Source organism: Gossypium arboreum, chromosome 10 (assembly GCF_025698485.1).
Source record: "Gossypium arboreum isolate Shixiya-1 chromosome 10, ASM2569848v2, whole genome shotgun sequence".
Classification (NCBI taxonomy): domain Eukaryota; kingdom Viridiplantae; phylum Streptophyta; class Magnoliopsida; order Malvales; family Malvaceae; genus Gossypium; species Gossypium arboreum.
This window is the reverse complement of record NC_069079.1, coordinates 113256465-113274632: the sequence shown is the minus strand read 5'-3', so window position 1 is coordinate 113274632 and position 18168 is coordinate 113256465. Positions and strand designations below refer to the sequence as shown.

Below are 18168 nucleotides of genomic sequence, written 5' to 3'. Positions count from 1 at the left end.
GTAAATGTTCCATGATAATGGATTAGGTAAATATTCCATGATAATGAGTTAGGTAAATGTTCCATGATAATGGTTTAGGTAAATGTTCCGTGATGGGCATTTCATGTCTTTTGTATTAAAGAATTAAATGGATGAAATATAAAATTTTATTAAAAGAAAAAGGGGTGAAAAGAACAAAGTTTTGTCCATCTTTGTTCATCATAGCCGACAGTTAGAGAAGAGAAAGGAGAGGAGAAAGCTCTTGAGTATTCGGTCACTAAGAGGAGGAAAATTGAAGGTAAGTTCTTGGTACCTTGCTTCTATTTTGAGGTTCATGAGTTCTTCTTGATTCTACCTTAACTCTTGAAGCATATTTTGGTTTTTAGTTGTGTTGTGAGCATTTAGTCATGAATTAAAATGAAGGAAATGGTTGTTGTTTCATGTTCTTTTGATGAAAAATGGAAGATAGGTGAAGTTGAGCCAAACAAATGAGCATGCATGTGCCTTAGATGCTAAAGGGAAAAATCGGCTAACATGTTGTGCTTTAAAATGATGAAATAGAGATTATACTTAAGTAAAATCATAGATATGTGATGATTGATTGGTGATATACATGTTTAAATAACATGCATCCAAGGTATGTGTGAAAGAGTGATTTGGTAATAAATCTGCTTGGGACAGCAGCAGTAAAGTGACTTTGGAAAATCACCATAAATTGTGGGAGATGAATTAGAAGCTGAATAAATTATGTAATTAAATATTATTGAGTCTAGTTTCAAATGAAATAAACAAGAACATATTTTGAATTCTGTACAATGAGAAATTTGATTCGTAATGAAGAGAGGTCAGATTAGTCAAACAGTGAAACATAGGAAACTTTGATAAAAATCTGGTATTGATTGGCTAAACCAAAAATTCTGAAAATTTTATAGATAGAAGATATATGAGTCTAGTTTTAGGGAAAATTAACGGCACTTGATTTGGAGTTTCGTAGCTCCAGTTATAAATGATTTAGTGATTGTTTCTCAGGAAGACAGCTTGCAGTGAAATTATGATTATGTGGTAAACACTGACAAAAATTTGTTAATGAGTTGCTTATTGATTTCTTATAAGCTTACTCGATCTGTAGGTGTGGTTGGCGAATATTGTAAGGGGTTAATCGTAGTTCGTATTTGAATAGTTAGATTAACGTGTTAGTAATCCAATTGTAGGCGGTTCGTGTGTGGATCTCAATCAAGATATCGTCATAAAGCAGTGTGTAATCGACACCCTCTCTTAGACTAGATTGGCAAAAGCGAAAAGCGAAATGCCGAAAAGTCGGTATTTTAGGAATTTAAGAGTGTCTGAATGCTCGTAAGATAATTGGGTTTGTATATTTGGTAATCTAAAGTAATAAACTGCGATGCAGCGATTTAGTACATTTTGATAATTTGGGCTTAATGGGCCAAAGATCGGGTTCATGGGCCAACAGCCCAATTCAATAAGTATGTGCGGTAAGTGTTCGAAAATACGTAAATAGTTAGGATATGCATGAAAACCCTAAAAGTAGCTAAATTACTATAATACCCCTATGTATGGAAAATTACTGTTATACCCCTAGGTGCAAAATTACCGTTATACCCCTAGGGTTAATTTTGATTGAAAAGCATGACGATCTGATTCTGTATGATGTATGCCATGATTATATATCTGTTGCATGGGGACATGGGTTATATTATGGAGGAAGCGTTCTGGTGGCTATGCCACAAATATCTGATCTGGCGGCTTTGCCACATATATCTGTTCTGGTGGCTCTGCCACGATTATCTGTATCTGGTGACTTTGTCACATTATTCATTCCGCAACCATGCTGCAAATTCTGTGGTGTGTAGCGGTTGGGTGGGTCGAGTTGTCTCCCCACACGGTGTAAGGTTGGTACGGGGTGTATACGGTTGGATATGGTTGGGTTTCGCATAAACATGTAATATCTGTACGCTACATTATGGGCCTATGGGCTTTATTTTGAATTACATTGCGGGCTAAGGCCAACTTATTTTATTTACGTGGTTTAGTGATATAGGCTATGGTTGGGTTAATTTACACACTGAGTTTCCCCAAACTCACCCCTTTTATTTTCATCCACGTAGGTAATCCCCAACCATAGTGGGCTTGGAGCTGTGAGGGAATTCGGAGTGGCCACCTGTTCTGAAAGTTTGATTTTCTTCTGGTGAACTGGACATCCTTTTATTTACGTTTGAAGTTTTGGGTTTTTAAATGTAATAAGGCCGCTTATTTATTTTTGATGGTTTTTTTTATATGTATTACTAAGATAGGTAATACTTATTTTAACTGTTGAAATTGGATAGCTTTAGGGCGCGTTTTCAAAAACAACAGTTGATTTCAAAATAACACGACAACAAGCAAAGCTTCCGCAATGAAAGTATTTTCTAAAATTAATCACTTTTCCGAAAAATGACTTAATCAAATCGGTTTCCTAGAAATATCCATGACGTTAAGGTGTGGCAATGGCGGTATGCATGTCTAGGATTGGATCTGAAGGGAGCTTGGTACTTAAGCAGTCCGATGGACTCACCACCTCTTTTCCGGTTTCCTACCTGGTGCACAACTTCTATTCACTTTAACCCTTAATGAATTAATCTTTTGAACATTAAGTACGATTTTCTGGACTTAGAATGGAAATTTTTTTTTTACGTTTTTGATGTGGCATGCCGGATCTGGCCATATCTTCTCGGCCGGGTTTGGGGTGTTACATTTAGTGGTATCAGAGCCTAGGTTGCAACAACTCGGCTGTGGAATGGGTTTACAAAAACAAAGATTTTCGAAAACAAAAATTTTATAAAGAATGCGAAAAACTCGATTTTCAAAATTTAGATCTTTAGAAGGTGGCATTACGAATCTCCTACCAAGCACGTAAGTATTACTCGAACTCTTCTGAATATTTTTCTAACTTATCTATCTGTACTGAAATCCTGCTAGGATACTCTAGATAGGATGATACTGAAACCATAGGAAAATCTGATAAGAAACTAAAACTGTAGCTAGACTTCGATTCTGCGAAAACAAACTTTGAATTACTGTCTGATTCATAAAACATCTGTAATAAACCCTGGAATATTGAATTGATGCATAAAAATTGGTAATCAAGATAAATCGATATGGGTACGAGAGCTACTTGGGGAAGAGGCCGTGGTCGAGGCCGAGGTAGTACTCAAGCTGGAACTTCGTCTTCTCAACACATACCCACTAGAGTAGCACACCACCACCGACGGATGAGAATGGGCCGTATGATAGGGCTGCCGAGGATGATGCCCTATCACATACAATGCTTTGTGTTCTGGAAAGGGTTGCCAGAGCAAGTTCGGGCAACGAAATTCAGGGATCTATTTCTGAATGACTTCGGGACTAACGGAACTGAGATCTTTAGGGGCGTGTCTGGTATAGCCCCGAATGTGGCAGAAAATTGGTTGGAGGCCACAGAACGGATTATGGACGACTTGGACTGTTCTGAGCAGATTGTGAGTGGGGTATCTGTACTAAGTCATTTGAGTCACTCGGTTAGGGTAGACAAACTGTATAGGGATGTACCCTTAGAAACTCAAGGTAAGATTTTCCCTGAAGATCTGATGGAGTTACCGTTTGGAGAGTTTAATCTCATTTTGGGAATGGACTGGCTTGTTAAGCATAAAGCGACTCTGGATTGTGCTGTTAAACGAATGGTGTTAAGGACCACAAAGGATGAGGAGGTTATGGTGATAGGTGAGCGAAGGGATTATTTGTCCAATGTGGTGTCGGCATTAAGAGCCAAGAAGTGGATTCGAAAAGGTTGTGAGGCCTATTTGGCATTTGTAAGTCAGTCGAAAGAGGAGGGACTGACAGTGGATAAGGTTAGGACTGTAAAGGAGTTCCAAGATGTTTTTCCGGAGGAGCTTCTAGGATTGCCTCCGAATCGAGAAGTTGAGTTTGGAATAGACTTGTTGCCTGGAATGACGCTTGTGTCTATCGCACCGTATAGGATGGCACTGAAGGAGTTAGTAGAGTTAAATGCTCAAATTCAAGAGTTGTTGGATAGGGGCTTTATTAGGCCAAGCGTGTCTCCATGGGGAGCACCGGTGCTATTCGTGAAAAAGAATGATGGTACGATGCGAATGTGCATTGATTATCGCCAGTTGAACAAACTGACGATTAAGAGTAAGTATCCACTGCCAAGGATTGATGATTTATTTGACCATCTGAGAGGAGCTTGGTATTTTCCAAGATTGACCTTGAACCGGATACCATCGATTAAGGGTAAAGGAAGTGGATATCCATAAGACAAAGATTCGGGACTCGGTATGGTCATTACGAGTTTCGGTTATGCCATTTGTCTTGTGAACGCTCTTGCAAGATTTATGGATCGATGAATCACGTGTTCCAACCATTTTAGATCGGTTTGTAGTCGTCTTTATTGACGATATCCCGTATATTCTCAAACTGAAGCGAAACATGATGAGCATCTCCGTATAATCTTGTAAGTATTAAGGAGAAGGAACTCTTTGAAGTTCACAAGTGTGAATTTTGGTTGAGGGAGGTAACCTTCTTAGGACATGTGGTTTCTACCGAAGGGATTAAGGTGGACCCTTGGAAAATTGAAGTGATTTTGGAGTGGAAGCCGCCTAGGTCAGTGTAAAAAATACGGAGTTTCCTAGGGTTGGCAGGATAGTACAGAAGGTTTGTGGAAGGTTTTTCTGTGATGGTAGCACCTCTGACAAAACTCATAAGGAAACGAGTACCATTTGTATGGACTAAGAAGCAGCAAGAAGCTTTTGAGAAGTTGAAGAAAGTTCTAACTGAAGCACCTGTGTTAATTCAACCGGAGTCTGGGAAGGATTTTACTGTGTACAGTGACACATCACACGTGGGTTTGGGCTGCGTGTTAATACAAGAGGGTAAGGTGGTTGTATATGCATCACGACAGCTTAAGCCTCATGAGGGGAACTATCCGACTCATGATTTAGAGTTGGCAGCAGTGATATTTGCACTTAAGATTTGGAGACATTACTTGTATGGAGAAAGGTGTATTATATACACTGACCATAAGAGTCTTAAGTATTTGTTGACTCAGAAGGAGCTGAACTTTAGGCAAATGAGATGGATTGAGTTACTTAAGGATTATGACTGTTCGATCGAGTATCACCCAGGTAAGGCTAATGTGGTAGCCGATACTCTAAGTCGTAGAGCTATATCTGATCTGAGAGCAATGTTTGCTCGTCTGAGTCTGTATGATGATGGAAGTCTATTGGCTGAGTTGCAAGTGAGGCCAACCTGGGTGGATCAGATTAAGGAAAAGTAGTTGAACGATGAGTCTTTGGTCACTCGTTTCCAAAAAGTTAAGGAAGGGGAAACTTCTGAGTTTAGGTTAAATGGTGAAGGAGTTATGTGTTTCCGAGGAAGAATTTGTGTTCCGAAGGACTCTGATTTGAGGCAGACAATATTGAAGGAACCTCATGGAGGACTTTGTGCTATGCACCCTGGAGGGAACAAGTTGTATCACGACTTACGAGAATTATACTGGTGGCCTGGACTTAAACGAGAAGTAACGAAGTTTGTAGGAAATGTCGACATGCCGACAAGTGAAAGTGAGCATCAATTACCCTCTGGATCATTACGGTCGGTGAAGATACCACTTTGGAAGTGGGAGAGGGTAACCATGGACTTTGTGAGTGGGCTGCCCTTGACACTATCAAAGAAAGACTCGGTGTGGGTGATTGTGGATAGGTTGACCAAATCAGCCCATTTCATACCTGTACGTACTGACTTTTCGTTTCAAAAGTTAGCCAAGCTGTATGTAGCGGAGATTGTACGACTTCATGGAGTCCTAGTTTCGATTTTCTCTGACCGGGATCCCAGATTTACATCTCGATTTTGGCAAAAGTTGTATGAGGCATTGGGGACGCGATTGAATTTTAGTACGGCTTTCCATCCCCAGACTGATGGTCAATCGGGAATGGTTATTCAGATTCTGGAGGACATGTTGAGGGGATGCGTGATTGATTTTCGAGATAGTTGGGAGGATTACTTGCCGTTGGCAGAATTTGCATATAATAACAGTTACCAGGTGAGTATTCGGATGGCACCGTATGAAGCACTGTATGGACGAAGGTGTCGTACACTTAGTTATTGGACCGAACTAGGAGAGCGACAAGTTCTTGGACCAGAGTTGGTAGCTGATATTGAGGATAAGGTTAGAATAATTAGGGACCGGTTAAAAGAAGCATCTGATAGGCAAAATTCGTACGCAGATTTGAAGCGTAAGGAGATTGAGTACTCGATGGGTGATATGGTCTTCTTAAAGGTTTCTCCTTGGAAGAAGATATTAAGGTTGATAAGAAGGGCAAGTTGAGTCCGCGGTTCATTGGGCCTTATCGGGTTTTGAAGCGAGTAGGCCCAGTGGCTTATCAGTTGGAATTGCCTCTAGAGTTAGACAGGATTCACGATGTTTTTCACGTTTCCATGTTAAGGCGTTATCGTCTTGACCTGCTCATGTCCCGCCGATTCGAAATTGAAGTTCGATGATTTGACCTTTGAGGAAGAGCTGTACAAATATTGGCTCGAGATGTTAAGGTTCTCGAAGGAAATCTATCCGTTAGTGAAAGTACTTTACGTAATCATGGAAGGAAGAAGCTACTTGGGAATCGAAGAGACTATCGTCAACAATACCCTCAACTAGTTGGATCAGGTAAATTTCGAGGACGGAATTTCTTTAAGGAGGGTAGAGTTGTAACGCCCCAATTTTCGGGAATTCTGTGAATGTTAGCATAGGTTTGATTATGTTTGTGGGCCTCTAGAAGGCCCAAGCTTAAGATAGAACCCGATAATTTTAGTTAATTTTTGTTCCATAAGAAAAAGGGAGTGAAATTATGAAATAGGACCTATGTGAAAATGTTTGGAAATGCTATAGGCTAATTTGTAGTGGCCAAATAAATAGGAGTGCAAAATAGGAGTATTTGCATGACAAACCTCCCATTTTACATGAAGTGGCCAGCCATCATGTTGTTGTAGACAAATATGAGCACTTGATATCCATAATTCATGGTACAAATTGATAATGGGTTAGGTAAATGTTCCATGATAATGGATTAGGTAAATATTCCATGATAATGAGTTAGGTAAATGTTCCATGATAATGGTTTAGGTAAATGTTCTGTGATGGGCATTTCATGTCTTTTGTATTAAAGAATTAAATGGATGAAATATAAAATTTTATTAAAAGAAAAAGGGGTGAAAAGAACAAAGTTTTGTCCATCTTTGTTCATCATAGCCGACAGTTAGAGAAGAGAAAGGAGAGGAGAAAGCTCTTGAGTATTCGGTCACTAGGAGGAGGAAAATTGAAGGTAAGTTCTTGGTACCTTGCTTCTATTTTAAGGTTCATGAGTTCTTCTTGATTCTACCTTAACTCTTGAAGCATATTTTGGTTTTTAGTTGTGTTGTGAGCATTTAGTCATGAATTAAAATGAAGGAAATGGTTGTTGTTTCATGTTCTTTTGATGAAAAATGGAAGATAGGTGAAGTTGAGCCAAACAAATGAGCATGCATGTGCCTTAGATGCTAAAGGGAAAAATCGGCTAACATGTTGTGCTTTAAAATGATGAAATAGAGATTATACTTAAGTAAAATCATAGATATGTGATGATTGATTGGTGATATACATGTTTAAATAACATGCATGCAAGGTATGTGTGAAAGAGTGATTTGGTAAAAAATCTGCTTGGGACAGCAGCAGTAAAGTGACTTTGGAAAATCACCATAAATTATGGGAGATGAATTAGAAGCTGAATAATTTATGTAATTAAATATTATTGAGTCTAGTTTCAAATGAAATAAACAAGAACATATTTTGAATTCTGTACAATGAGAAATTTGATTCGTAATGAAGAGAGGCCAGATTAGTCAAACAGTGAAACATGGAAAACTTTGATAAAAATCTGGTATTTATTGGCTAAACCAAAAATTCTGAAAATTTTATGGATAAAAGATATATGAGTCTAGTTTCAGGGAAAATTAACGGCACTTGATTTGGAGTTTTGTAGCTCCTGTTATAAATGATTAAGTGACTGTTGCTCAGGAAGACAGCTTGCAGTGAAATTATGATTATGTGGTAAACACTGATCTGTAGGTGTGGTTGGCCGAATATTGTTAGGGGTTAATACGTAGTTCGTATTTGAATAGTTAGATTAACGTGTTAGTAATCCAATTGTAGGCGGTTCGTGTGTGGATCTCAATCAAGATATAAATGCAAGCAATTGTGTGTAACACACCTCTCTTAGACTAGATTGGCAAAAGCGAAAAGCGAAATGCGAAAAAGTCGGTATTTTGGGAATTTACGAGTGTCGAATGCTCGTAAGATAGTTGGGTTTGTATATTTGGTAATCTAAAGTAATAAACTGCAGATCTGCGATTTCGTACATTTTGATAATTTGGGCTTAATGGGCCAAAGATCGGGTTCATGGGCCAACGGGCCCAATTCAGTAAGTATGTGCGGTAAGTGTTCTGAAAGTACGTAAATAGTTAGGATATGCATGAAAACCCTAAAAGTAGCTAAATTACTATAATACCCCTATGTATGGAAAATTACTGTTATACCCCTAGGTGCAAAATTACCGTTATACCCCTAGGGTTAATTTTGTTTGAAAAGCATGACGATTTGATTCTGTATGATGTATGCCATGATTATATATCTGTTGCATAGGGACATGGGTTATATTATGGAAGAAGCGTTCTGGTGGCTATGCCACAAATATCTGATCTGGTGGCTTTGCCACATATATCTGATACGGTGGCTCGCCACGATTATCTCATATCTGGTGACTCTGTCACATTATTCATTCTGCGACCATGCTGCAAATTACGTGGTGTGTAGCGGTTGGGTGGGTCGAGTTGTCTCCCCACGGTGTAAGGTTGGTGCGGGGTGTATACGGTTGGATATGGTTGGGTTTACGCATAAACATGTAATATATGTTACGTTACATTATGGGCCTATGGGCTTTATTTTGAATTACATTCAGGCTAAGGCCAACTTATTCTATTTCGTGGTTTAAGCCGATATAGGCTATGGTTGGGTTAATTTGCACATCGAGTTTCCCCAAACTCACCCTTTTATTTTCATCCACGCAGTAATCCCCAACCATAGTGGGCTTGGAGCTGTGAGGAATTGGAGTAGCCACATTCGAAAGTTTGATTTTCTTACGGTGAACTGGACATCCTTTTATTTACGTTTGAAGTTTTGGGTTTTTAAATGTAATAAGGCCTCTTATTTATTTTTGATGGTTTTTTTTTATATGTATTACTAAGATAGGTAATACTTATTTTAACTGTTGAAATTGGATAGCTTTAGGGTGCGTTTTCAAAAACAACAGTTGATTTCAAAATAACACGACAACAAGCAAAACTTCCGCAATGAAAGTATTTTCCAAAATTAATCACTTTTCCTAAAAATGACTTAATCAAATCGGTTTCCTAGAAATATCCATGACGTTAAGGTGTGGCAATGGCGGTATGCATGTCTAGGGTTGGATCCGAAGGAGCTTGGTATAGCGATCCGATGGACTCACCACCTCTTTTCCGGTTTCCTACGGTGCACAACTTCCATTCACTTTAACCCTTAATGAATTAATCTTTTGAACATCAAGTACGATTTTCTGGACTTAGAATGGAAGTTGTTTTTTACGTTTTTGATGTGGCATGCTGGATCTGGCCATAACTTCTGGGCCGGGTTTGGGGTGCTACAGTAGGTGCACGTGAAAATATAAGGAAGACTTGTTGGTCATTAAAGCATGAATACTTTATTTTGTCTTGATGAATTATCATTAAATGAATTATATATATACGAGTTGAGTGTAATTGCATGTTAATGAGGTGTATTATGCCATGTGAATGATAAGATGGTGGTGTAGCATCTTGTGACTTGGGCTTGGCGACCGAGCCAGGTATAGGGTGTTACATGAACATATCTTTTCGATGAGTTGTAAGTATGTATATGCGTGTGTTTTCTAAGAAATATATGTATATATGTACTAAAGTGTATGATGTGTTGTATGAGAACAATGATTTGTGGTAAGCACATATAGGAATATGATTCCATTAAGGGTATGAGTGAAATCTATGTAAATATGTCCATATTTTTATTTGAGTGATGCATGATAAATTATAGTTAGTGATATGGGAGTTTGGGCAGAGTATTAGAAAAATATGTGAGATGATAATGAACCCCACGGTGGTGCTTGATGACGTCTGCCGAGACAGTAAAAATGAAGGTCATTATGGAGAAATTGTAGTTTGTCGGGACCATAAATACGAGGCTCGTTGGGACAGTAAACTCAAGAAAAGGCTAGTGTGACAGATATGTGTAAAAACTATAGGCATGACACATTCTGGGAATGGTGGATGAGCTATTTTGTCTACTAGGGTTTCTACGTGTCCTGTGGGCGATGATGGGCAAACCTCAGGCAATGTTGAGTTTAGGCCAAATCCATATCGTCAAACACAACAGTTTGCGTAAAGCATTTATGGCAAGTTATCTAGTAAAGCCTTTGTGGCGAGGTTATCTGGGAAGCCCTTGTAGTGAATTATCTGAAAGGCTTATGTGGTGTAATGTTTGGGAAGCCCTTGTGGCGAGTTATCTGGAAAGCCTGTAAGGTAAATTTGTAAACTCGAAATTATATAGGGTTTTTCTATGTATTTTTTACTACCGTTTTACTTAATAAGTATGTTTATCTTGAGTAATTGTTATTAAAATAAGTGAATTTTGCTTAATTAGTAATATTGGGAATGAATTTATAAAATATGTGAAATTGTGCTTAATTACATGATATTGTACATATTTTATATTATTTCATGTTAATTTATTAATATGTTATTTTTCACAATGTAAGAGGACCATTGAAAATGTGAATGAAACATTGACATGCACAAATTAATTCATGACCATGCAATTTGGGTCATGAGGTTGATAGTTTGACCTAGTAAAAGAGTTGCTAAAAGATGGACATGTCTGCTACATTATTGGACTGAGAAATCGTCCAACAAGGTGGATCTAAAGCCCAGTTTCGACACAAGTAGGTGGCAACCCAAAAGCAAGCATTGGGGTATTTAATTGAAGGTCCTTGCAAGTAGAAAATAATAAGAAATCAGTCTAACAACTTGTTGTTGAAACCGTCCACCCTATTGCTATTAATAGCCTTGGTTTGAATTCAAATTAAGGAGACTTAGTCATCTCCTTCTCCTTGAAATATGGTCGGCCATGTGCGGTAGATAAAGAAGGAATTCAAATGTTATTTTTAGCTAACTCTACCCATTACCTTCACCTATAAATACCATGCGCCTATTACTTATCAAATCATCCCTTATCCGTCAACATTCATTTCTCTTCTCTCATTAGAATTTTCTCTACATTCCATTTCCCTTTTCCTTCCCTTACATAGCCGCCTATCTCCTTTCCATCCTTTAGCCACAAATGCTTCATAAAAAACATTCTTTGGCCTGCTACCTTAGGAACTCCTTAGCAAAAAAAGCATCGAGTAGAAAGGAGAAGCGCATCATTCAGAATAGATCCGAAAGGCTGCTGAACTGAATAGAGTTTACTCTTTCCTCTTGTTATTTATTTTAATTGTGTTTGCTTTAAGCTTATTTTTTTTTTACATCAACAATGATATTTTAAATCCTATTTTCTAGGATGATTATATTAATTCAATAAGATCTATTTTATTCATGTTTAACATGTTTAGGCCTCAGTCAATCATGTTTTCAATTAATATCATAATGTATTTCATTCATACATGATTGGGTGTACTCAGATTAGCTGAGTGATCTTAACCAACGACAGCTAGTAGAAACATAATTGAAAAGTGCAATGCTCAATTTAGATCCCTAAACTCGACTAATTTGAGTTCGTAATATCTTTAGTTAGCTATATTACCTTGCATAGTTTTTAGGTTTATGTAATTAAACTGTTGCAAACGTAAATGTCCCTGTGACCTTACATAAATGCTAAGAAACCCTTATTTAATATGATCAACAAAATGAATATTTAGCTAAGTAAAAGATTTCGAAAGGACTTAATTTGGTTTCCAAACCCATGAAAGATCGAGTTGCCGTGGAAGTATTTCCGAACATTTTTAAGCATGATAAAGTAAATTGAATTGATTAATGTAATTATCCTAGCTCATTTAATGTTGATTGTTTTTGTTGCTAAAGCCATTCATTCATACATTTAGGTAAATTGCATCTAGATTAGAATTGCATAGGGATCAATCTTTGCATCTAGTTAATTTTACTTAGTTTAATTATCACCATCCAAATTATTGAGTTTTTACATCAAATTATTAATTATAATGTTGCAATTAATTGGTTAAGCTTATACAGTCTCTGTAGAGACAATAACTCATTTTACTTACTTATTACTTAAATGACTGTGTACGCTTGCGTATATTTCTCGTTATAGAATTCTGTAACTCCTAAGTGGCGAGTTGTTAGTTCTCCTTTGTGGCGAGATCTGAGTATGGTTTTGAGAGATTTTCTAAAAGAATTCTCAACAGTGTCCTTGACTGATGAATCCACTATAATAACTCGCTATATCAGAAAAAGAGCTTGGCATATATGTAATTATGGATGGTGTAAGTGTCCGCCAAATCATAAGTTTTCACATTTTGTATCAAAGTTATTTGAGTTTCTATTGAGTGAACTAAAACATTACCATCACCGAATCAAGTTCATTGTTTGGATTGACGTGGAGATACGATGTGACTGGTATTCTAATAGTTGCCAAAGTTAGTATAAGAATCCATTGAGAATAGTGTTCGTAGGTATATCATTCACAGAAATGTATCCAATTTCTATATTTAAGTGATTGTGAAATGGGATCCACTATAAGGTGAGAAGTTTATGATCCGCCAATCGAATGAAACTTGTATAGTGTGGTCAAGTTAGAGGTTGGCGTATAGTTATCCGCTAGGAATTAGAAAAGTATCCTCCAAAATCTGAAAAGAAGTCTAGAATTCTTAAGTCGAGGAATTCAACAACATTATGTAAAGGTAATATGGTTGAGATTCACCAAATTCTGTTGAACTTACATGAGTCTTTTAGCAATGTAGGTTCTTGGAATTGAACCAGTGCGTCAGGAGGGTCCAAGCCAGGAATGTGCTAAGGTGGCAGTTCGAAGAGAGATATTATGCATACAGAGAGGCATTCTTGGGAACGTGACGAATAGTACTCTACTCCATGAATATGTCTTTCTCATTAAATATTTAAGTTGTAATGCTTATTACGACTTTTAAAAGTCTGTTATAATTAACAAACGTTTCATTCAAATTTTATACTTAGAAAAGATTATAAATAAATAAGAAGTACATCCAGTATGGTTTTTGCAAATTGTAAAATTTTTGTTAAGAATTAAAGTGTTGTAACATCCTATATCCAGGTCCGATCATAGGGTCAGGTATAAGGCGTTACAATTTCCCTGATATCAAGTAACAATTTCCACTATGAAACAGATATCTAGATGAGCGCAAAACATCACATACATAATGCTTCTAACTGCCGAAGCATATGAAACCTTACTCATATGCTCTCTTTCTTTTGCTATCTTAAGACAATCATCCAAAGAAAGATGAAAGTTTGATACAGTCGACTGAGTGTCTGATCGCCTCTCCCCTGTCTCGCAAACGAGGGATAAATCAACACTAAAACAATAATCAAATAATCAGAATGTATACTATCGTACGATGTTTGCAAGTGTGGCAGGTCAGTTGTAATACAATTGTCTAATGGGTATGGAGTACTCTGAGGATTGAAACCAAGAGAGTCGGCGATTGAGCAAATTCTAGCTACAAGCATGCAAAATAAAGAGTCTAACCAACTAATCGCTAAACACTATAGCATGAAAAACCATAAAGTTAAGAGTAATTACACTAATTTATGAGCTAGCTACAAAAGACTAAATTCTAAAGTGTGTAAAGTTACAAAATTAACAGATAAATAATAAATGGTGGTTGATTGATTTCAATGTGGTTCACAAATCCTCGAATTAGTATCTTCGAGCTAAACCTGTGTCACATGTATCTTCGAGTCCACAAAAAATGCTAGATCTCAGTAATCATTAGTAAGAAATTTGTATCAGTGCGCACAAGACCTTTATTTAGTTCATACAGTATTTCTAACACACACACACACACACACACACACACACACACACACACACACACACACACACACACACACACATATATATATAATTTTCTTTACATTTCAGTCCAAAATCTCACCTTTTGTACCAAATCGTAAACAATTTCAATTTCAACCAAACATATATAATCATAAATTAAATACAAAAGAATTTAAACACATTTATACCATATGAACTTACCTAGCAAAAAGAACAACAAACAAGACGTTGAGGACTAATCTACAATTTTGCCTTTTTCTCAATTAACCTTCCGTTGATTCAATTTCTGATCTATATGATAATTCATTTCAATTTATCAATCTAAAATATTTTATATCATCCTATTATAAGCATAAGTCAGTTCAATTTCATTTTTTTAAAAGTCCTTAAAGTTTTACATTTTATTTAATTTAGTCCATAAAACCGAAATTGTTATAAGTTTCAAATTTGAGTTTCTTTTTTAACCGATCTCAATTTCATCCTTCTACATCCCTTTACTATCTATAATTACAAAAAAATCATATCAATTTGAAACATTTACATTTTAGTCCCTATGTTCAAAACTAACAACTTTCATTTTACAAACTAGTCCTTTTCCATATCTAAGCTTTAAATCTAACAATTTAATACCAAATTTATCAAGTATTCAACAATTTTAAATTTTGAAAACTTTAATATTTTTAAAAATTGATACACAGGCTAGTTAAATCAAACTCTCTTGACCTCAAAAACATAAAAAAATATAATAAACGAACTAAGAATTGCTTACCAATCAAAGACTAAAGCTTGAATGTGACCAAGGGTTTTTCCCTTCTTACAATTGGTTTTTGAGAAGAAACAAGATGAAAATAATGTTTATTTTCTTTTAATTTTCCTTTATACACTTTGATTAATAATTAATAAATTTATTTAATTAAACTAATTTTAATTAACTTAAGCATAAGTCTAATTAACTAAAGTGAGTGGATTTCCTAATCATCCACCATCGTTTGGGTCTTTTAAAATGGTCCAATTACTTAACTGGTCCAATAAGTTAATTAAAAATTCATAACGATTAACTTTTACCATTTTAACAACTCAGTCATTGTTCCTTAATTAACTATTTGATTAACAAAATTAAATGACCAAACTTTAATTAAACTTTATACTAGCCTCGTAAATATTAAATAATAAAACTTACATTACAAACTCAATCATCAAAATGGGGTTTCAAAATCATTGTTTTTGACACCACTGACTTTCGGGTCGTTACACATGTCTTCCATATTCTCAGCTCTTTCATACAGAACCACAAATTCTTTCAATTCAAGGTTCTCTACTAACATCCATATGTAATAATTTAATCCCCATTCAAAACGGGTACGCATATCAACTTTTGTTGGCACTATCTCTCTGGAATACTTATTGAGATGGATAAGCTCTCATTTGTAGTCTGCCACAGTCAAGTTCCCTTGCTTCAATTCTAAAAATTCTCTCTTTTTCTTTTCCAGATACAGTCGGATGATATATTTCTTCCTGGATTCATATTGGAAGAAGTCTCAATTCACTCAATCTCTAGGAACTAATGTCAAAGTTGTCTATCACTGATAAGTTTCATCTTTCAATAGTAGTAAAACACATTTTAGATTGTCTTAGGGTGAGCATACCATTTCATCGAGAACCAGTTGAGTTTTCTTCAACCACTATTCAACTCTGGCTAGATCTTCTTCCTTTTTACCTCGAAACTCTTCAGCACCATATTTTCGTATTTTGCTGATTAGAGTTCGATAAACAGCCACTGTATTATGGTTTGGAGGAAAAGAGGGTGCCGTTGGAGGCACGATTAGGGTTAGAGGTTGTACATGAGGTTGCGAAGGTGGAGGCTTAGCTCCCATGAACTTTGTAAACTAGTGGTTTGCCATTTGGAAGAAGGCAACTCGCGCCTCGCTTTTAGGCACTTGTGGAACAGGAACACTATGACTTGCTCCCTAGTCAAAAGCTAGAATATTACTATCAACCTTGTTTGACATGACACGATTTGATTTGGTTGACATTGTATATATATATATATATATATATATATATATATATATATATATATGAAAACATAGTCAAATTAGATTAGAAGGCATCACACTATCACAGGTTATTCTGACATGTATTTCTAGACTCAATTCATGTTACGTTCAGTCCTAGAATCAACCAAATTGTAACTCTGATACGACTAAATGTAACACCCCTCACCCGACCTGATTGCCGAGTCTGGGCTACGAGATGCCATATCTGTTGTCGGAGCAACTACTATCAAACACACCGTAAACAAATCATTCAAACATTTCATCATGTCATAAACACATTCACATTATGATATACAATTAAATCTAAGCTTTAATTGAGCTTACGAAAGCACAATTGCTATTTCGAACATGAAATAGGACCAAATTGCAAATTTTTTAAAATTTTAGATCAGGTATTGGTACCCCTGCCAAGGTATCGATACCATTTTAAGCTTCGATTTTTAGACAAATTGAATTAAAAACGGATATACCGATACCAAACATAAAGTACTGATACCTTTGTTAAGGTATTGATACCTTATCTCTGTATCGATTAGGGGTGTTCAAACGATTGGTTTGATTAATACCGAAACTGAATTACCATTAACCGAATTACCCAAAATGTAAAAATCTTTAGCCATTAATTGAACCAAAGTTTTTTTTTTCAAATACATTAATTGCACTAAAATATTTTAGTTAATTCAGTCGATTAACTAAATTATTCCCAAAATTTATATATTTTTTGTCTTTGATTAAAATAAGTATAAAACATACAAAAATACATTGTTAATGTTCATTTTTCTTTCTTTTTTTAATAGTTCAAAAAACATGAAATGGAGGTGAAAATAACAAATAAGACACTAAAACACAATATAAATCTTGAAAGTTACCAACCAAATAAAAGTTAACAATTATATACAATATATTATTTATTTTGGTTATGGTTAATTCGGTTAATTATCCAATTTTAAACTGAATTCACCAATAATCGAAATTTCAAAAATTATTAACCGACCTCCGGCCGAACTAAATTTAGCCACCTACTGATTAACTGAATTAGATAGGTTTAATCGGTTAATTTGGTTTTAACTGAACTATAAACACGTATCTCTGGTCTCTTTCTTCAGTCTCTCGATGAAACTAGGAACTGACTTAAACACATAGTTGAAGTCATTCTCTGGGAGATCATTTAGAAGCACTTCAAACTCGGGTAACTTCATATCTTCTTGCTGACATATGCCATGGATAGTGTCAATAATGTGCCACATAGTCATGAAGGTGTTAGGACCTGAAGAGCAACCCAAGTCTGCCACGTTCATACATGTTGGAACAGTTTTGCTGACCATATCAGTAATAGATTCTTCAACCATTGGCCTTACTTTTGATATCACTGCTTTCTGAAAGCACAAAGGAGAAGATGTTAAAAATGATATTTTTTGAAAAAAAAGAGAACATTGGTAAAGGAGAAATTAATTAATAATATTGAAAAAACAGACTTGAACAACTGAATTATTGGCATAGCTAATTTCATGATCAGCAGCGTTCATGCAAAGAACCTTTGCTTCTGCCATTTTGCTTAATTAATCTCTGTATGGCAACGTTTTCAGGTGCGCTTTCCTTAGCACTCTGCTATAAATAAAAGTATAAAACAATGACTAGGAATGCGTCTGCTATGTAATTGTTTATATTTGTTGAAACTGTACAGGGTTTATACATGGTTTATTCACGTACAAAACATTGACCACGTATGCGTCTGCTAATTATTTTTTTTTTGTGTCAACATTGTCGGCTATTTATTTTTGGTTTAATCCAAAAATTGATACCTAAATTATATCTTTTTGATATCTTATTATTTTAATTTTTTTTATTATCAAAAACTGTTTTTTTTTCAAAGAGGTTCACTGGTGGTTCGAGAGGTGATCGCGTCTTTGTACATATATAGCTACACAATAACGACCC

General features: G+C 35.9%; 1 pseudogene; it reads right to left on the bottom strand.

Moving 5' to 3' along the window:
- LOC108488251 (probable methyltransferase TCM_000331) overlaps positions 1-17780 on the bottom strand; it is an 89296-nt pseudogene extending 71516 nt beyond the window's left edge.
- Positions 17781-18168: the final 388 nt, after the last annotated feature.